The sequence below is a fragment of the Ornithorhynchus anatinus genome, chromosome X5 (genome assembly GCF_004115215.2).
Source record: "Ornithorhynchus anatinus isolate Pmale09 chromosome X5, mOrnAna1.pri.v4, whole genome shotgun sequence".
Taxonomy (NCBI): Eukaryota; Metazoa; Chordata; class Mammalia; order Monotremata; family Ornithorhynchidae; genus Ornithorhynchus; species Ornithorhynchus anatinus.
This window is the reverse complement of record NC_041753.1, coordinates 37,447,229-37,468,922: the sequence shown is the minus strand read 5'-3', so window position 1 is coordinate 37,468,922 and position 21,694 is coordinate 37,447,229. Positions and strand designations below refer to the sequence as shown.

The window sequence follows — 21,694 nt, the reverse complement described above, 5'->3', positions numbered from 1 at the left end:
AATAAGGATATCTGCAGGGAGAGAGTGGCTGGAGGTGGAAGTTTGGATTTTGAATAAAGTTTTAATTTGTTCAATAGTATTTATTGAGCGCTTATTATGTGCAGAGCACTGTACTAAACACTTGGTCGCATGGTCTAGTAGATAGAACATGGACCTGGGAGCCAGAAGGACCTGGGTTCTAATCCCACCTTCCCCACTTGTCTGCTGTGGGACCTTTGGCAAGTCACTTAACTTCTCTGAGCCTCAGTTGCCTCATCTGTAAAATGGGGATTAAGACTGTGAGCACCATCTGGGACAGGGATTATGTCCAACCTGATTAGCTTATATTTACCCAGTGGTTAGTACAGTGCCTGGCACATAGTAAGCCCTTAAAAAAATCCATAAAAAATAAATACAGGAAAAGTTGTGCCCTGTAGGGGGCAGGAACCTCTGGAGGTGGAGAATAATAAGTTATATATTCTGTGTTTCTGGGCATCCAGGCTGGTTGAGCCCTTAAGAGGATTCTTATAAGAAAGAGTTTATCCATCTATTTAAGGGAGCTGCAGTCTTCCCACCACCCTTCCAAGTGGGAAGTTTTTTGACGCAAAGAGTAGAGTGGCTGGAGTTGGAAGTTTATATTTTGGAAACTAATGCCATCATAGGTAGAAGTGTGAAGCAGGTATAAATAGGAACTGAACTTTGAAGGATTTCTAATTTGCTCTGTGTTGGGAAAAGTTGTAGGGAGATGTTATCTCTACCCCTTCTTAAATACAGAATGGATAATTTTGTCTTCTTAAGGTCAAATTAAATTCTGCTTTTTGTTTTCCATTGACCATTATATATTATTTTTGAAATGCAGAGCCATACTTCTATGCTTTTCTCAAGACAACAGATAATACCCATTCTGCTGTGGTCAGCCTAAAGCTGAAGATCAAGGAGAACCAAAATGACTGTAAGTGTTTTCAATTTTGGTTGTTTTTCTTAAGGTTCCTCTTTTAATTCTCCTGACTTGAGTTTGTAATATAGAGAATCTGTGCTAATGAAGAATGTGTCTAGAAGATGCATAATGCATGCTTTTTAATTAGTTCTGCTGCTCTAATTGATTAACATTGTGCCTGTGTAGTACTATTACAAAGAATCAGCAATGTAACACAGTAGGCATCTAGTTCCTGTGGGGGGACAAAGACTGAACATAGCGATTGTGTAACATCTGCATTAGCAGGGCAAGCCCAAGTACAGTATTCCTATTGAAAGTTGGCTGTTAGGAGCTTTCAGCAAGAATAAACAAAAACAAAAGGGAAAAAAAAATTAAAGATCAAAAGGCCAAAGGGAACAAATACAGAAAATAGTATAAGGAGAAAGAAATCTGACAGGTAATTAAAGCTAGGAAAGGAGATTAGGATGAGAACTAAAAGTGAATGAATGTCACTGAATCTGGCTAAAGAAGCTGGAGTAGGCAAAACTAAAGGCCTGGAGAATAGAGATGGGAAGGATATATACATTTTTTTTCAAAAACAACAACATTAACAGAAACATCTCCCAAAAACCCAAGAAAAATCAAACATGGGCAAACTACAAATGCTGTAGTCTTTACTGCTGTTCAGCCAATGCATGTAGGTAAGAAAAACAATGGGAATGAACATCCGAGTCCTTTTCCCAAACACGCACACAAAGTTCTGCCAACAGGAGAAGACCAACTCTCCATTACGTATCCCTGAGTGGTACAGTGGGCTCCCCTGGTTGCTTGGTGGACCAGTAGCCTGTTTTTCTACTAATTGGGAGCATATCATCTGTAGAGTTTGAGATAGCATCCCTGTTGGTAATCATGAAAATATGGAGAGAAGCAAAAAGACATTCCCAGACTGAGCCCCCCCCGGCTCCTCCTCCCCTCCCCATTCCCCACCTCCTGCCCTCTGCTCTTCTCCCTTCCCCTCCCATCAGCACTGTGCATATTTGTATATATTATTTATTACCCCATTTATTTTGTTAATGATGTGTATATCTCTATGATTCTATTTATCTTGATGATGTGTACGCCAGACTGCTTGTTTTGTTTTGTTCTGTTTTGCTTTGCTGTCTCCCCCATTTAGATTGTGAGCCCATTATTGGGCAGGGATTGTCTCTATCTGTTACCGAATTGTACACTCCAAGCATTTAGTACAGTGCTCTGCTCATAGTAAGCGCTCAATAAATGCTATTGAATGAATGAGCATCCCTTACTCCAGGTTTCAGGAGGTAATTTTTGAGTCCAGTATGAGTCAGGACCCACTCCATTGCCCTGCTTGTTAGCCCCAACTATAGGCATACCCACGGTACAGTGCTCTGCACACAGTAAGCACTCAATAAATACGATTGAATGAATAAAATCCAGAGTTAAGTCATGCAGTATTTGCTGGTGCAGATCAGAACCTGTAAGCCCCCTTGGACATTGTGTCCAATGGCTGCCAGAAAATTAATTCCTTTCCCATCCTCTCCTCTCCTCTTCTGGCCATTTTGCTCCCACTCTGCCCCATTCTGTTTAGTTTCCTTCATCCTCCAGATTCTTAACTTGGCCTCTCCCTCACCTGTCTACCTCCACTCCACCCTATTAAAAAAATAAAACACCTCTTTCCCAGCTCCTGCCTGTCTTTAACAGCAGCCAGCAAGATTATCATGGAGAAAAGGGGCATAGTTAATCTCAGAAGCCATCCACAATTTGTAGTTGTCAGCAGAGGCTTTGCCTTCACGGGAGAGGAGGGAAGAACAGGAGAGAAGGATAAGAGAAATAAGAATGTTGGCTGCTGCGCCTGGGGACTGGAGCTGCTGGGGGAGCCAGGGATTGATCTGGGTCCAAAGTAAGTGCCTGAAGAGTCCAGGATGGAGCTCTGATGTGAGGGCATAATGACTGGAGCTGGACAGAGAGCATCATGACTGCTCAGGGCAAGCAGGGCCTCCAGTATCTTCAGGGATGGAGACAGAGTCAGGACCCAGGCGTCCAGTCACTGGGAGTGGGCCTCTACTTACATTTTACTGCCCCTTTCATGCTGGTAGCAGTGGAGGTGCATGGCTTGAGGGGGATATGGTGCACCTCACTGATTTACCAACGACAAAAATACTGGGGGGAGATGAGGGGAGCTAGGAATACAGGGGTGGAGCTGGATGATTTGGGTGCAAAGGGGAATTGGGGGCAGAGGGAAGGGACCCACTCCGGCCATCGCTGTTTCATCGCACAGAAAAATCATGTACTTTGTTGATATCACGTGGCACTCTGCCTGAGATCATCACACAGTATCATGTCAGTGGGGGAAAGGCACTTTGAACTCACATCTCAGGTTGCAAGACCTGCTGAAGCTAGCCTTGGGAGTCAGGATGAGGGCTGTTTGAGGTCTGAAGCCCAGCAGCGTTCTTACCATGATAAACTTACATTATAATAGCTCAATAATGATAATTAAAATTATGGTATTTGTTAAATGCTTATTATGTACTAAATGCTGAACTAGAGGCAATTTATCGGGTTGGACACAGTCCCTGTCCCACATAGGGAGCACAGTCTATTTATGCTAAAACAGAAAAAGGGACCCAATTGCCCACTCAGCACTCTCTTCTGCCTGTACCGCTTCTGTGAGGGCAAGGACAAGCAGTAAAGGAGAAGCAGTAGAGGTTCATAGAGCTCTTGCCACACTGTCCTGGGTTTGGAACCAGGTCAGCATGGATTCCCAGTCATCAGCACCACAGAAGGGCAGAAAGGAAGGTGTGACACAAGGTGAGAAACTTCTGGGTTTTGGGAAGGTTCCCAGATCAGTGGCAGAGCTCCTAGAGCTTCAGTAACACCACTCTTACTTTACCTTCACATTCACAGTCGTAAGACTGTGCGACGGATAGAGCTACGGATATGACTATGAGAAACAGCATAGCCTAATAATAATAATAATGGTGGTATTTGTTAAGCACTTACTATGTGCAAAGCACTGTTCTAAGCTCTGGGGGGGATACAAGGTGATCAGGTTGTCCCTCTTGGGGCTCACAGTCTTCATCCCCATTTTACAGATGAGGTTATTGAGGCCCAGAGAAGTGAAATGACTTGCCCAAACTCACACAGCTGGCAAGCAGCGGAGCCAGGATTAGAACCCATGACCTCTGACTCCCCAACCCAGGCTCTTTCCAATGAGCCATGCTGCTGCTAATGGAAAGAGCACAGGCCTGTCAGTCAGTGGACCTGGAGTTCTCATCTCGGCCTTCCAGCTGCCTTCTGGGTGACCTCGGGTAAGTCACTTTACTTCTCTGTCCCTCAGTTTCCTCATTCATGAAATGGGGATTAAGTCCTACCCCCTCCTTACTTAGAATGTGAGCAGCATGTGGAGAGGTTCAGTGTCCAATGTGATTTTCTTATATCTACAGTGCTTGGAACATTGTAAGCGCTCAACAAATACCATGATTACTATGATTACCACTGCCCCTGACATTTTTCACCACTGTCCCCTGCCTATGCGACCCCTGTGTATCAAGGGCATCAGGAGTAGTGGTAGGGAAAGTTCTGGAGGTTTCCTGGAACTTCAGTGCTGCTAAAGGTTTGAGAGATCATTAAGTTCCTTGAGGGCAGGAGTCATACCTACCAACCCTTGTACTCTCTCAAGGGCTTAGTGCAGGATTCTGCACACAATAAGCACTTAAATAACTACTACTGACTGACAGAGATAAACCAGAAACAGCCACCAGATCAGTCCTGGAATTCCTGGGGCCCCTACTCTCTCTCAGAGGACGTGACTGTCCTTCCACTTTAAACTTTTCAGCAGTTAGCAGATGGTGCTAGGACACAAAAGGATTCTGTCTTTTCTCAGAACACCTTCCCATTCTAAAGCAATCATCTTTCATCCATCAGCAGTAACAGCAGCAACAATAACATTTACAAAACACCAGGAGGTCAAAGCTTTTCAAATATTGTCTTCACAATGCTTCCTCAAGAGAGTCAAGAGAATAAAGCTTGCAGTTTTGTTCCTGACCTTTATCTATGGTCTCTTGTGTAGTCTTCATATCTTGGTTTTAGATATTATAATAGAAATAACTGCTAACCTTTGGTCAGCAACCTTCCACCCTCTTGACTAGATAAAACTGGGTTCTCTTTACCCAGATTCACTGACATGTCCTTTCACAAAATATTCCCAGTGTAATGCAACAACCCTGAAAATCAAATACTATTTAAATCATTTTAATTACGCTGTTTGAAAGGAGAGGTTAGCACTCCCCTTGAGAAGGATAGAGTAGGTCCTAGCAGCCTTTACAACTTATATTTATATTTGTTATACTGTATTCTTCCAAGTGCTTGGTAGAGTGCTCTGCACATAGTAAGCGCTCAATAAATATGATTGATTGATTCATCTAACAATGTTTTTTTTTCCTCTTTAACTCTAAGCTTCTTCTGGGCAGGGAATATGTCTACCAACTGCTAAATTGTTCTCTCCCAGGCGCTTAGTATAGTGCTCTGCACAAAGTAAGCATTCAATAAATATGACTGATTGATTAATAAAGGATTCTATGTCCCTTTTTTTAGCCTAGAAAATAAAAATTTCTAGAGCCAGCCCTGCTAGGCAAGTGGCTAATCTGTGGCCACAGAGCAGAAGGTCTCTCAGTTTCTCTGCAGCAGCAGCAACTTTATTCACTGATGTTGAATTAGTCACTCACATTTTATTGTACAATGGCTTGGATTTTTTCCTGACTGCTAAACTCCTCATTCCTCCTTGAAACACTACCAGGCCTTAGTTTTCCTGCCTATCATTGTTATCATGCTTTAAAAAAACCAACAAAACCCTGATTCTACATAGCACATTTATTGCCCCATGTGGGACAGAGACTCTGCCTGACCTGATGTGTCAATGCTTAGCACATAATAATAATACCACACTTATTTGCAAAGCACTTTCACATTACTTAGATCATTTTCACTCTCAGAACATCCTGCGAGGTAGGAAAAGGCAGGTTTCATCACAATTTTGCAAATGGAGAAAACTGAAGCACGGAGCAGTAAGTGACACTTGCCCAAACTCACCAACAGGCAAGTGGCAGAGTCGGAACTAGAACTTGGCTCCTCTAACTTCTAGACCCGTGCTCTTCCCATTACACCACACTGCCTATCTCAAATCAGACTGAAGGACTACTCTTTACTAGTCAATCGAGACAGACCACTGAGCTCAGGTCTCTCCTTTAAACTTTCCTGAGAGGCCTTCTCAATGATACCACTCCCTTTAAGGTTGGTGGAGAATAATGGAAGACACTATTATAAGACAACTACTGCACCACTGCAGAAATTCTGTCCAGTGCAATCAGGAACAGTACTGAAGAGAAGAGGGATGAGGCGTGAAGGGTGAGGAGCGAAACAAGGAATACACTGTCTTCTTTTCCATTGCTTTCGATGGCTCTACAGTGTGACATTTGTACATCTGCCGGAGCCTCACTGCCTTTTGGCAGTTGCTGGTAGTTCCACTAGCTTTAGATGCCTGGGCCTGAGGTTTCCTGAAATATGGGTGACAACTGTGACTACTGAAGGAGTTCCAGCATCATGACTATGGGAAATAAGGAACTCTTGGAATGATCCTGGCTGGAACAAGGGGCCCATCCACCAGCTTCAGAACAAACGGCAAGGTTCTGGGAAGCTTGTAGTTAGAAACCTCACCACACTAGAGAACTCCAAGGTAGCAGAAGCAAAAATGAAGAGTAATCAACAGTTAGTCTTGAAGGTTTTCCTCGGTTTCTTCCTATTCAACTGCCGTCAGACCAAGTTGTCTAGCATCTCTAGTTAAGATGAACACCATTGTAAAGATAAACATATCTTTGAAAGCATTGCAGGTGATCCTTTTGCTGGGAAAAGGAATGTGTCTAACTCTTGGCCAGTGTTAAATTACTCAAGCAATTCAGTTGTTTCATAATTTGTAGTGATGCCGGCTACCCAGGAATTTTCAAAGACCAGCATACATCAACGAACAGCTGAAGATCATTTTCAGCAACAATGGGCCCAAAGCAAAGAAAGGGACCCTAAAGATTTCATTAAACCTTTTGAGCCTGATTATTCAGCTGATTTCATTGTAAACTACAGACTTCTAGTTCCTCCTGTTTGTACCAAGGTGCCTCCCAAATAAACATTATCACACTATGTGGATGGAAAGGATGAGCCTCAGTGAGCAAGGCCATTTTTCAAGTCTCTCAAAATAACTTTATTCTGTTATACTTTCAGGGGATCTGTAAACAGTTTGGAAATTTTTTTTTACCATTTTTTGCATTTTTTTTTTTAAAGAAGAGGACACAGAGTTGCAGAAGAAGATCATTTTTCTTTTAGAGCAGGGCCTGGATCTTTCTCTTTGGAAGCAGGGTGACTTTTACATAGAAATCATGACTGGAAGGAATGAGACTCTGGGTCTTATCCTAGTGTCTCACTAAAATTCCAGGGGATTAAAGGAACAAGAATGACCTTATCTGTCCTTTAGTTTCCTCACCTGCAAAGTGGAATAAACACTACCTTCCCCCATTTGCCTCAAAATGCTTTTTGGACAGTGAATCAAAGAATGATCAGGATCTTGTCCTCACAGGATGTTCTGAGGGTGAAAATGATCTAAGTAATGTGAAAGTGCTTTGCAAATAAGTGTGGTATTACTATTATGTGCCAAGCACTGACACATCAGGTCAGGCAGAGTCTCTGTCCCACATGGGGCACAAATTGCTCATATTTAGGGTTACTAATTATAAGTTTTCTCTTGCTCTTTCATGCACCTGCAAAATTGTACTGTCTAGTTCAGTTATAACAAATTGGATCTAATCCCTTTTAAGTCAGGAGGATAAGTTTTAGTGCATGATGTCTTTGATATAATTATTGAACCCTCATTTCCTTATGAGTCAGTAGTGCATCTCTCCAAATCTAACAAGTCTATGGCAAGATACTTCAAGCCCCTCCACAGGAAAGTTTTATCTGAACCTTTAATAATGATGGCGATGCTATTGTTCATACTTTCTCAGGAAAGAGTAACTGCTGCTTGCATTCAGCCAAACTCTAGAAACTTTTTTTGAAGAACAAAGAACAGGACTTCCAGTGTAACAAGGGATAAATTGAGTCAATCATTATCATTTTTATTATTATTACTATTATTGTATTTGTCAAGGGCTTACTATGTGTCAAGCACTATTCTAAGTGTTGGGGTAGATGCAAGTTAATCAGTTTGGAAATAGTCCCTGTCCCATCTGAGGCTCAAGTCTAATTATTTATTGAATGCCTACTATGTGTCGAGCACTAAACTAAGCACTTAAAAGTATACAGTAGAGTAAAAAGACACAATCCCTGGATCCCTGACTTTAGGAACTGAATTCAAAACTGGGAGGAACAAAAATATAGTTCCTGAAATGACTTCTGTCATTTCTACTTCTGCCTAGCAGATTATATAATGCCAGAGCTCAGAGCTCTAGAGGGTAGGTTTTTCTGGGGTGGGACATCTGAGAATTGCTGACATTCCTCAAGATGTAAGATTAGACGGTGGAGGTTTCTTTTCTTCTATCTCTGTAGAAAATGGCAGGCTGACTCATGGGCTCTGGACAAATGCTCCAATTCCCTCTGGGATAGTTTGACTCTAGTCAGTGCTGGGTTTTTTCCAGGTCAGTTGGATTCAGTAATCTAAAACTTTTACCTGGTCATATAGGGAGTGAAGGAAAGGCCCCATTGACATCCATCACCATGACTTTCAAAGGACTCAAGAATTAGTGAGTCCTAATTGTGTGACCATTACACAGATAAAACAATTTAATTAGGGATGGGATTTTCTATTGAAATGCAGATTTAATCCTGATCAATCAGTTTACTATAGTCTTTAAATTCTTCATTTCCAATAATTACCTGGAAGGGTTTGAGCATGGGAAGAGCAGGAAGAATGAATTTTAGAAAGGATTAGCACCACGAGGCAGAAGTCCAGGGCTGTAATCTACCCTGGGAGCCCCCCAAAAGCGGCAACCCTTCCAAATTGTCAGCAATCCAGACAGCCTCAGAAGGATTTGCAAGATGTAGAAGCTGCAATTGCACCAATAACCTGCAGTGTGTCCACTGTGCTTTACATTTATTTCAGCACTGAGCACCAGCCAAAGGTATTTCTGAATAACTTGAGAGAATGACAGCTAATATCACCAGCTGTGAACTCACCAGGGCAAAATTAATCCTAGAAACCTGAACATGCATATTGTGCTCAAAGAAGGAAAAAGAAAAAAAATACTTGGGAAATACCCAGCCACTCAAGCCCATTTCGGAAAGATGGTGATTTACAGGATATTGTTTTGTCACAACCTAAGCATCTGTGCCTTATGTATTTACATTCCCATGACGAGAGAGCCTCTCATATTTTGCTCAGTGTACCATTAAGAAAGTTTACATAATTCCTGCCTTCCATAAACTCTGAAGATGATTTGAAATGGAAGATTTTAATTAAAATTAGCATTTCTGAGGGTTTTGCTTTGGGCACCATGTCTGTGTTCACAGGCAATTGACTTTATTCACAATAGCGCCATCTTGACATACCATTCAAGATTAAGACCTATAAAGACACAAACGCAGTTTTAAACTCAGAGATTGCATTTGTTATTGGGCTGGCTGAACAGACATCAGTTTACTAAATGTTACAAGTGAAAATTCATTTAAATAACCAAAATGCCTAAAATATTCCAAAACCTTCATGGTGTTTTTAAAATGAGGAAAAATTAATTCAGGACAATGGCTTTCTAACAAAGCTAAATAAGAATCTAGAAGAACGATTCAAATAATTCAGTGTACGTGTACTCCCATTTGTTTTCCAAAGCAAGGGTGTCATTTCCAAGGCTCTAAGCCTTGATAGTTAAAGCACCTAGATATGAAACCTTAATTATTTCCCTAGCTACATTAAGAGACTTGATGATCCTAAGATTTTTCTGAAATGTATTTTGTGATCCTTTTCTTTAGAGGGGAAAGTTTACTAGGAGCTTTGGAATAACTATTATATCAAATCCTCATAAGTGAATAATCCCTGTACTTTTTTTCCAATCTCTGTGGTAGAAACCTAGTGTCAGAACTTGTAAATGAATCTCCTCCCCTTTCAAAAAGACAGAAAAATTATTCCAAAGCTCACTTAAGAACTTCTGGAGGAAAATTACAAATTTTTGACAACTCAATATTTTATTAAAGACCCCCATCATATACCTATCTGGTTAAGAGTAAAGAGTATAAAGATCAACATTCATGAAACAAAATTATGAACCATGGACAATTCAGAACTCATCTTGCATCCTATCATTCTATCAAAAGTGCAATTTTTAAATTTTGGGCAATGTAACCATATAAAAAAATGACACCTGTTGTTTTTGACCTTGACAATGCTGTTGTCCTATTGGATGGACAAAATATTTGTCAGAAAACTTTCCAGGCAAAACTGACATCGGTATGCCCAAGAAACATACATGAAAGGGGTTCCCTGCTCTCCCAATTAAAGTGGATTGAATTTACTACTATAGATTCTCCAAAAGGGTGCTTCTGGGTTTTTGCCCTCCCACAGAAGCCCCAAAACTGGGGTGGTTTCTGTCAGTTTCCTGTCATTTAAAAATTTATGATGAAATCCTCCTAACAGTTTGACACTTTTGTAGAATATTCAGGGCAGTTACTTAAGGCTTCCAGGATTTCCAGGATCAGTATTTAAGACTTTCCGTAAAAGCCATATGAAAATGACATTAGCAGCCCAATTGCTTTGGGATATTAGCCATTTGATAGAGTTTCAGGTGTAAATTGAGGTGAAGCCTTCAATCAGTATACCTCAATTGGGTATACTAGAGTTTGCACCTTGCTACAGTAAGTTGGCAACTACTCAGCTCTGTCAGGAGCGAGCTGTGAATCCAAACTGTGCTAGTTCCCCACTTGGATACAGTTGGATTGCTAAGTTTTCACTATGCATGTTTCAAAACAAAAAAAATGACTTTGTTTTCTTCAGGGATTTTGGGACAATTTAAATTAGGAAACATGAAATTTCCAGCAAATGCAGTCATGTAACTCCCCCCAGGAGTGAGCGAGAGAGACCCCACCATTCCCTGCCCGGACTTAGCTGGACTGCAAAGTTTTCACTTTACATACTTTAAAACAAAAGCTTGACTTGGGAAAGCATTCAGCCTGCCCACTACGCTGGCCTAATGGCCACCAATCTTTAAGGGATTCACCAAACAACAGGATCTCTGTCTATAAAGGCACTGCTCCTTTGTGGAACTGTTGAATTCACAGGCTTAGGTCCTAGTTACCATCAATCAAGTCTTCTTTCCTAGAATCCCAACAGAAGCTAAAATAATTCTAGAGAATGACCTCAGGAAATGAAGGCAAAATTGAAGAGTTAGATATACATCTTCATCCTTCTTCACAACTAGTAGTGCAACAAAATCTGTGTCTTTCTGTCTTTAGGATGCACTCACTGCATGATACATTGGGAATGATCTATCTGTCCAGGTTGTCCCAGGGCCAAAAGAGACATTATGGCTTGTGGCTACTGGGGGTAGATCAAGTGAGGCCCTGTGCAGGCCATCGGCAGGCAGCCTGGAAGTGGCCAGTTCACCTGGGTGTTTGGTAGTGACATCAGTTGGACCTGGGCCAATTGCAAAGATCAGTCAGTCAGTCATATCTATCGAGTGCTTACTGTGTGCAGAGCACTGTACTAAGCACTTGGGAGAGCACACTATAACAATAAACAATATTCCCTTCCCATAATGAGCTTACAGTCTTAAAGATATGGATCAGAAAAAGGGGGTGGAGGGAAAGGGTTTACACAAAAAAGAAGTAAGAGCATTTTGCTCACTTAGCGTGGCCTAGTGTATAGAGCATAGATAGGGCCTGGAGTTAGAGGGATTGGGGTTCTAATCCCAGCTCTACCACCTGTCTGCTGTGACCTGGGGCAAGTCACTTCTCCGTGCCTCATTTACCTCAACTGTAAAATGGGAATTGAGATTGTGAGCCCCAAATGGGATATGAACTGTGTTCAACCTGACTAACTCATATCTACCCCAGTGCTTAGTACAATGCCTGGTGCATGGTATGCACTTATGAAATCTCCCCCGACTCCAAAAATAAAAAATAAAAATAAAATACGTGCTCTTCTCTGAAATTGAAGGTGGTGCCACTACCTGAAAGGTCAATAAGGTAAGTCAAAAAGTCTTCATGGAAAGAAAATGGAGGAAGAAAATGTGAGCCAAGGCCACAGAAAATAGATGGAAGAGCTTTTAGAAATAAAATCCAGGCTCAGCAATATGTATCCCTAGTCTACATGCAGCTAATCCTCATTCTCAATCTAGGCCCCCGAGCTCCCCAAAGTCTGCAACCTCCCCTTAAATGATATTTGGCTACTTTCTGTGGCCTCAGCTCACATCCCTTCCTGTTCACACCATCTCTCCTGCCTGGAACTCCCTCCCCCTTCACATCTGATAGACACCACTGCTTTTCCCATCTTCAAAGCCCTTCTGGAATCACATCTTCTCCAGGTGGCCTTCCTCTATTCATTCATTTCTCATCTCCCCACCCTCAACTGCCACATCAATACTTCTGCTCAACCTGAGCACTGTTAGCAGGAGATCACCAGTAACTCACATTGCACTCTTCCACATCAATCCAGGCACTCACTACCAAACAATCATTCAATCAGTCGACACAACGTGGCCTAGTGGAAAGAGAATGGACCTGGAGTCATGGAGTCAAGTGCTTAGTACAGTGCTCTGCACATAGTAAGTGCTCAATAAATACGATTGAATGAATGAATGAGTCAGAGAGCCTGAGTTCTAATCCCAGCTCTCCCACTTCCTTGCTATGTATCCTTGGGCAAGTCACTTTGCTTTTTGGTGCCTCACTTCCTCATATGAAAATGGGGATTAAAATATGAGTCCCATATGGGACAGGGACTATGTACAACCAGGATTATCTTGTGTATCTCACCGTACTTGGTGCTTAGAAGGCACTTAAATACAAAACTATTATCACAGTATTTATTGAGCACTCACACTGTGGAGAGCAGTGTATTAAGCACTTGGAAGAGTACAGTAGAGTAAGTAGTCATGGTCCCAGCACTCAAGGAGCTTTCAATACAGCTGGGGAGAAAGACATTAAAAATTACTAATCTGTGCAAATAAGTGCCGTCGGAAGAAGGGGTGGGACAAGTACCTAAGTACTTAGGGGGTAGAGATTCAAGTGCATGTGGTCCAATAGGAAAGAAAGATAGGATGGGGATATGAGAGATTAGTCAGGGGAGGATTCCCAGAGGAGAATCTAGACTGTAAGTTTATTGTGGACAGGGAACCTGTTCACCACCAGTTATATTGTACTCTCCCAAGTGCTTAGTACAGTGCTCTGCACACAGTAAGTGCTCAATAAATATAATTGATTGGTTGAGATGTGATTTTAGAAGGGCTTTGAAGATGGCAAGAGTAGTGGTCTGTCAGATAATAATAATAATAATAGTATTTGTTAAGTGCTTACTATGTGCCAAGCACTGTTCTAAGTGCTGGGGGAGGTACAAGATAATCAGGTTGTCCTATGTGGGGCTCAGAGTCTTAATCCCAATTTTACAGATGAGGTACCTGAGGCACAGAGAAGTTAAGTGACTTGCCCAAAGTCACACAGTTGACAAGTGGCAGAACCGGGATTAGAACCCAACACCTCTAACTCCCAAGCCCGTGCGTCTTCCACTGAGCCATGCCGCTTCTCTAATGATGGCATTTATTAAGTGTTTACTATGTGCCAGGCATTGTACTAAGCTCTGGAGTAGGTACAAGCAAATCGGGTTGGACACAGCCCCTATCGCATGTGGGGCTCACACTCTCGATCTCCATTTTACAGATGAGGTAACTGAGTGTCAGAGAAGTGAAGCGACTGGCCCAAGGTCACAGAGTAGACAAGTGGTGGACACAGAATTAGAATCCATGACCTTTTGACTCCCACACCCGGGCTCTATCCTCTAGGCCATGCTGCTTCATGACCATGGAAAGGTGAGCCAGCCAGAACCATAGTCCATGGTCCGTTAAGCGCTTACTGTGTGCAGAACACTGGCAAAGGAAATACACAGGCCCCGTGGCCCAAGGCAGAGGGCTCACTGCTAATCCCCCAGAGTTAATGACCATATTGGTTAATTACTCACTCTGGGCCAAGTACTGGGCTGAGGAGTGCTGGGGCATGACAGACCTGGTCGGGGGTCCCCTCAAAGGACTCAGGGTCTGAGAGGGGGAGCCGGGGGTAGGGAGGCAGGGGAGCTGGCAACCACTCAGCTCCCACCACAGCAAAGTTGGTCTAGCCAAGCTCCTCAGCAGTCACACCGCAATTAGCCAATTCCTGTGGCCATTCGGGCCCCGTGACCAGGACTCCTGCTTAGTGGCCGGAGCCTGGGCCTGGGAGTTAGAAGGACCCGAGTTCTAATTCAGCTTCTGCCACCTGTCATTTCACTTCCCTGGGTGTCCATTATCCCATTTGAAAATAGGGATGAATAATAATAATAATTAAGGTATTGGTTAAGTGCTACTACCGCAGTTGAGAGGAACAAAGCTTCTTGAGTTTTTCCTCTGAAGCCAGATGCTGAGCCCACAGGGGTGCATGTCAGCATCCAACCCGCACCTAAAGTCACCCGTGCCTTCTGGGGGCTTAAAAACCTATATGATGTGGTCTGGTGATAGCTATTTACCTGGGAAAACTTGGGATGCACAAGCTGGAGTTGTTCAGCAGTGGATAGGGAAGGCGAAGCTACCCACCAGTCTGCATTTTCTTCAAGCTGGGTCAGATAATGAAGGGTGTTTCAGCGGGCAGTTACAAGTCTCATTCAGGGCAAGTAACAGAGCCTAGGATAACTTGAGGCTCAAGCCCTGAATCGTCTCTGACCCAGCTTGGTTACAAAGAAAAATTTATAGATATTCATTCTGATAAGTGTGGCGATAGCTCTGTAATAAAGATCATTACCAAAGTGCAGTCTAATGGAAAGAGTACAGATCTGGGAGTTAGGGGACCAGTGTTATAGTCCTGCCTCTGCCATTTGCTTGCTATGTGACCTTGGACAAGTCACTTAACTTCTATGTGCCTCAGTTTCCTTATCTGTAAAAATGAGGATAAAATGCCTGATCTCCCTTTCCCTTAGGCTACGAGCCCCATGTGGGACAGGGACTGATCTGTTTATATTGTATCTACCTCAGTGCCTGGCAAATAAGTGTTTAACAAGTACCACAATTATTATTAATAAGTCTGCTACTCATAAAATTCTCAAAGTTTTTCATTTTGAGTACCATTTACCACATGAATATAACTCTGCTTTATGTGATATAATTGAAACATCTTCTCCAATATATTTGGCACTTAGAGTCCAAGCCAAGGAGTCACGTTGATGTGATTCTCTATTGTTATTTCATGGGTGATACTAACAGGGTACAGATTCTTAGAAAAAATTAGAAGCTTCAGATTATACCAATTTATGGGTTTTTTTCCTCTGAATTGATTTTTAAAAAGCATAGCATAAAATAGACTCTAACTTTTAAGTAATCTGCACCAGAAACTTAGCCAAGAGAGCTGCCATGATGTTCTTAGTGATATGGTCTGTTTTATTTATCTGAAAAGTCATATTTCAGATGTTCAAGTATGAAAGGCAAATGTTAAGGATATAGAAGTACAAACTGGGAAAAAAAATACATGCACAGGCCTTGAAAAATGGTTTCCCTTGGAAATTTATAGTGAAGGAAATAAAAGTACAACTCAGTTAAATTAATCATCTCCAAACTCAGCATCATCTGGTAGGAGATTGTAACTATGTAGATGATTCGCGATGGTTTCCATTTGGAAGAGTGAGTAGGCAAAGTTCCCAAGTTGTTTAACCAGAGCAAGTAGACAGGCCTCAGGGACTGTGTGGGGAAAAGAGTACATTTCACAGATAACAAACTAAGGGTGAATTTTACAAAAAGAGTCAGTCATAGAAGCTGCCAACTCTGCTGCTTGACTTTCCAAAGCACTGACTCAATATTAGCTGATGTGTAGCTGGAAAAGCTATGAGGGAAATGACATCAATTGTATAATACTTCAACAGTTACTTAGGTCCAAGATGAATCAGCAGATTTCACAGTTTCCGTGGCCCAGTGGGAAATAATGGTGCCGACTATGTTCCGTAGAGCCTCTAATGCATTTATTGATATTCGATTAAATATTAAAGGATGATAGCTCTGGAAAAAACTTCAAAGTGTTGCCACATGAAATTCCCCACCTTTGCAGAAAATACTGCCTAATCCTGTCCTGGCAGAGTCCATCATTTTCTTAAAGATCTCCATAACAGAGCTTTAGGTTTCTTGCATCAGGCTGAAAACAGGTTGAATTTCCTTACCTATTGAATGTCTTTAAAAATAGGATTGGTTTAGGTTTAGGCTTGCATAGAGGCAGGGAAATAAACTAGAAGTTCCATCTTGTACAATTATTTTATGACTAAATGAATATTTGTATTTTTTAATGGTATTTCTTAAGCATTTACTATGTGCCAGGCACTGTACCGACCACTGGAATAGATATGAGACAATCAGATTGGACATGGTCCGTGTCCCATGTAGAGCTCACAGTCTTAATCCCCATTTTGCAGATGAGGTAACCAAGGCATGGAGAAATGAAGTGACTTGCCCAGGGTCACAGAACAGGCAAGTGGTGGAGCCAGGATTAGAACCCAGTCCCTCTAATTCCCAGGCCCAGACTCTTTTCACTAGGTTTCTCATTAAAAATTCTGCTGTGCCTGAACAATGCTGAAGATCACTGTGCAGCTGTAATGCATTCTGCAATGCACTGGGACTTATCCTGTTGGCACAACTACTGGAGGGTAAACATAGATTCTCCTTGCATCTTTTGGCTCGGTGAACGAAGTCTCAAGGCTGGCATAAGGCAGGAAAGTAAGCTTGTTCACCTCTCCAAGACACTTTGGCATGACTCTCAATGATTTGTTTAGAAAGTTTTCTGAGAAATCCCAGCACCTGCTCACAATCAACTGGCAGTGGTTCCAAGTCTTTATACCTTGCGCAGTCAGCTTCAAACCAGCCCCTCCATGTGATATAAATGGCACTATTACATCAGTAGTACACGTGCTACACAGCATAATGATATCATTCAAAATGTTTGAAAGTGATTCTCGGCCTCAGACCCTGACTTTTGCATGGAAAGCATATAACTTCTGTCCTGCTGCCATCTTTGAGAAGGGCAGTAATGCAGCTAACTTTGAGAATTTTCCAGTGACCACCATCTTTCGAAGATCTCAAATGATTGCCCCATACTACTGAAGTGATGGTTTACTTCACTTACAATCTGAAGCTAGCCCTGCTCTTGTCATTATTAACAAGATAAATGAACCAAAATTTCTCCAGCAATTTCACCAAGCAACAATCTATAAAAGCACATCTCCTTAACTTTCATTTTGTCATTGCCAAAGCTTAAATTGAGAGGAATACCTTAGAATACTTGTTCTTTTTATATTTTTATATTTTTGGTAAGGAAACACATTCTTTGGCAGCAGGAGAGGAGATGCTTAGTAAAGTGAGCCCTCAGAGGGATATAGTGTGTAATCCAGTGTTTAGTACAGTCCCTGGCACATAGTAAATGTTTACATGTCATAATTATTATTATTATTATTAATAATTCCCATCTGCGTATTCTTTCCCAATGCTTAATATAGCGTTCTACTCTATCAGTCTCGACTATGGGAGAAAAAGACAAGCAGAGGCATGCCCACTCCATTCCTAGCTTGGGTAGTGGCTAGCGAGTGGAAGACAATCTGCTGCAAGTCAAAACTCACCTGTGCTGGGCAGCAGTGGCATGGGAGAGAGTCGAGGGCAGAGATCCAAGTTTACTGCGTGGAAGAAGGCAATGGTAAGTCACTTCCATATTTTAACCAAGAAAACTCTATGGATGCACTGCCAGAACGATTGCAGATGGAGGTGGGGCATTCTGAGAGAGATGTATCCATGGAGTCGCTATGGGTCGGAGACTACTCAACAGCATAAGACAAGACACCCTAATGACTCTTACATGCTATTCACAGTGGTAATTTTTGAATGATGGTGGTTTGAAGAGGTGGATATTTCATACTTCTCATGATTTGTGCCAGACTGGATGTCTTATTCACTCTACCCAGTTTCTTCTGTAAAAGAAACTGCTTTGTTTGCTCTATTCTGCACTAATTAAATTCCCCCTTCCCTGGAGCAGGTTTTGCACTCTATGCAGTGTTCCCAATTGAACTTTATGCTTGCTGGTCTATGAAGTCGCTGACACACCATACACTCCTTTTCCCAAGAGGGCAAGTTAGATTGCCATGCACTAATAGAGCAAAACAGGGTAGCCAGTTCAGAACTTGCCCTACTTCACATGGACTTTATGAAGAATAACTAATAAAAAATTGTTAATCCCTGAGAAAGGATAAAGGGTTATGTAAATGATAAATAGTAATAATGAAGCATGCCCAGGAGCAACAGCATTGTGTAAATGCTGAATAGGATGAAAGTTTGTGTTGACAGAGTTAATAGTGGAGTCCCTTTTACAAGCTGTAAAACATTTTTAATTTCTACAGTAAATGAAAAACAAACCCTATTTACTCACAGGATCACCACTGCTCTTCTTTTTCTAGTCTCCACATCTGCTTCCCCATGTCTCCTCAAAATTTCATCCACCATTATAATTTGCATCTCTCTGGTAACCTCACCTCTTCACTTCCTCCCCTTCCCCTCTATCCCATCTGTTCCATCTCAACAACATGGAGAGCCCGACACCTTTTTTTGATAGAGGAATGCTGGTAGATTGCCTCGTCATTATTTACTCACTCAGTGTTTTATATTTGGGCTTTCTGATTAATTGTCCCTCACGACTGTTGTGAAACAGGATCCAATATTACTTGACAGTTTTACTTATACATTTGACAGCACCATAGTGGATCTTTAAGTCAACATAATTCTGCTCCCTAGGTAGCATGTCTGTTTTGTTAAATAACTGATTGGAACAATGTTTTATACTATAAAAATATCAAAAGAGTGGATAGTTATTGAAATCACTTGCAGCTATTTTATAGCATCTACCTGGCCCTATTGACATAGAGTTTGGATTTCAGGTAATTTTTTAATCCTTATCTTGCACCCTGAAGGAACAGCTGTGACAGTCTGTGAAATTGTAGATTTTGTACTTGAGCATTTAATAGTTAGTAAAGACAGAATCACAAACATACAGCACTGTGCATGCATTATGGCATTTGCTATTTTGCTTTTGTATCACTGTATTTCTCCTAGGAAATAAAGTTGGTATTAATAAATCATATGTAGACTTGGATTAGCCATCAACAATGGCAAATAATTCCGACTAGCTAAGTGTAGTTTCAAATAAACAGATCAGAAATCAGTGGATTTATCTGCATTTAAAATTCATCTAGCAATATGGTATACATAGTAGATAAGTCACCAGGGAGAAAAACCTTCTGCTTCTGAAGTGCAACATAAGCAAAGTGCCCATTTCTCTTAGTATAATTGATGTCGATCTCATAATGGAAAAATGTGCTTATATTCCCTTAAGAACTTTCTGAAACAATTATATTGAAAACTTTTGACTTAAAATCTTGTCATTCCTATACAGGCCTTGCATACATTAAGCTCATGTTTAACTTTCTAATAATGTTGGTATTTGTTAAGCGCTTACTATGTGCCGAGCACTGTTCTAAGCGCTGGGGTAGATACAGGGTAATCAGGTTGTCCCACGTGAGGCTCACAGTTAATCCCCATTTTACAGATGAGGTAACTGAGGCACAGAGAAGATAAGTGACTTGCCCACAGTCACACAGCTGACAAGTGGCAGAGCCAGGATTTGAACTCATGACCTCTGACTCCCAAGCCCGTGCTCTTTCCACTGAGCCATGCTGCTTTCTGTTACTTTATATCAAGCAAGCATGTCTGTTACTCCAGTACTGACTAAGCACTTGGAAGAGTGCAATAGAGTGGAAGATACAAACCCTGCTCTCACCCAAGAGGCTTACAATCTAACAGGGGAATTTCAGCTTCTTTAACAAAACATACTTCTCACCAGAAGGAGGAACCAGTTGATTCATTCAATAGTATTTATTGAGCGCTTACTATGTGCAGAGCACTGTACTAAGCGCTTGGGATGAACAAGTCGGCAACAGATACAGTCCCTGACGTTTGATGGGCTTACAGTCTAATTGGGTGAGCTGATCACTCTATTATATGTTTATACTATTTGAGAAAGGACCATACTGTAGTTCCTGGTTTTCAGTGAAGCATTGCAACACAGCAGAATGCACTGGTACTCTCCGAGATCGATCTAAATGGCAGAGAATAGACACTGTGATGCAGGAGAAGCACTGTGGCTTAGTGGAAGGAGCACGGGTTTGGGAGTCAGAGGTCGTGGCTTCTAATTCCGACTCCACCACCTGTCAGCTGTGTGACTTCGGGCAAGTCACTTAACTTCACTGTGCCTTAGTTATCTCATCTGTAAAATGGGGATTAAGATTGTGAGCCCCATGTGGGACAACCTGATAACCTTGTATCTACCCCAGTGCTTAGAACAGTGCTTGGCACATAGTAAGTGCTTAGCAAATACCATCATTATTATTACCACAACATAGCTTCAGTTCTCAGCTACCTTGTACAATAATGGGATGATGCCACTCCAGACCCCCACATCACACAGTTTGTCACCTGCCGTTATAATAATAACTGTGGTATTTGTTAAGTGTTTACTATGTGTCAGGTACTGTAGTAAGCACTGGGGTAGATACAAGATAATTGTGTTGGACACAGTCCCTGTCCCACATAGGGCTCACAGTTTTAATCCCCATTTTACAGATGAGGGAACTGAGGCACAGAGAAGTTAAGTCACTTGCCCAGGGTCACACAACAGACAAGTGGCAGAGCCAGGATTAGAACCCGAGTCCTTCTTACTCTACCTTATCTTTATGCCACCATCCCATTATACAATAAAACATAAATAAAATACCTGAAAATATTTTCTAGGGGTTCTCAACATTTTGAGCATGTAGGACACCTAATTAGGTTTGGGAGCTGGAAATGATGGTGAGTGAAATTATAAATGTTGAAATGAAATTAGCTCCAGGAAAGTAGAAAATTATTAAGGAATGAGCAAGGGAATGCAATAATGTTAGGAGCACTCAAAGGTATGTCAACTTTTCCCAACACACAAGAGAATGTAATTTTGAAGGATACAAATCCATGCTTTGACACAAACAGTGGATGTATTAGCACTTCTTGTTGGTAGGCCCTTTCCTATATTTCAAGTGCTTTTCTTTAGACATTTGTCTTAATACCTGATATTATACCTTCATTTTTGTGTTAGAATTATGCCTAATTCAAATTGAGGTATTTTTTTCCTGCCCTTGGTGCTTATGCCTTTGAATCCTTTTGTCCCAGTATAAATCTGGGCTAAGGGGAGAATCCAGTCAGCGGGGTGGGCTAAAAACCTCCCCCTCCATGCCCGGGGAACATGGAGATGAAAATTAGGTCCAATATATTTTTCTGTGCCAAGGAATTTTTCTGTGATCTGAATTTCCTGTTTCTTTTAATAGACTTCATTACCATAAACTAGCTTCAGGGATAAACAGAGCTAGTAATTGAGGAGTTACCATTTTTGTAAGAGCATATACATTTTTAACTGAGTTATGATCTAATGTTCTGTTTCTAGAATCTAGCTTATTTACAACTATTTTTCACC

At 41.6% G+C, this 21,694-nt stretch overlaps 1 non-coding gene across 1 annotated transcript; it reads left to right on the top strand.

The window, feature by feature from the left end:
• Positions 1–5,170: 5,170 nt before the first annotated feature.
• Positions 5,171–5,295, top strand: LOC114808622. Its single transcript, XR_003756466.1, has one exon. It is a non-coding gene; the product is annotated as a U6atac minor spliceosomal RNA (small nuclear RNA).
• Positions 5,296–21,694: the final 16,399 nt, after the last annotated feature.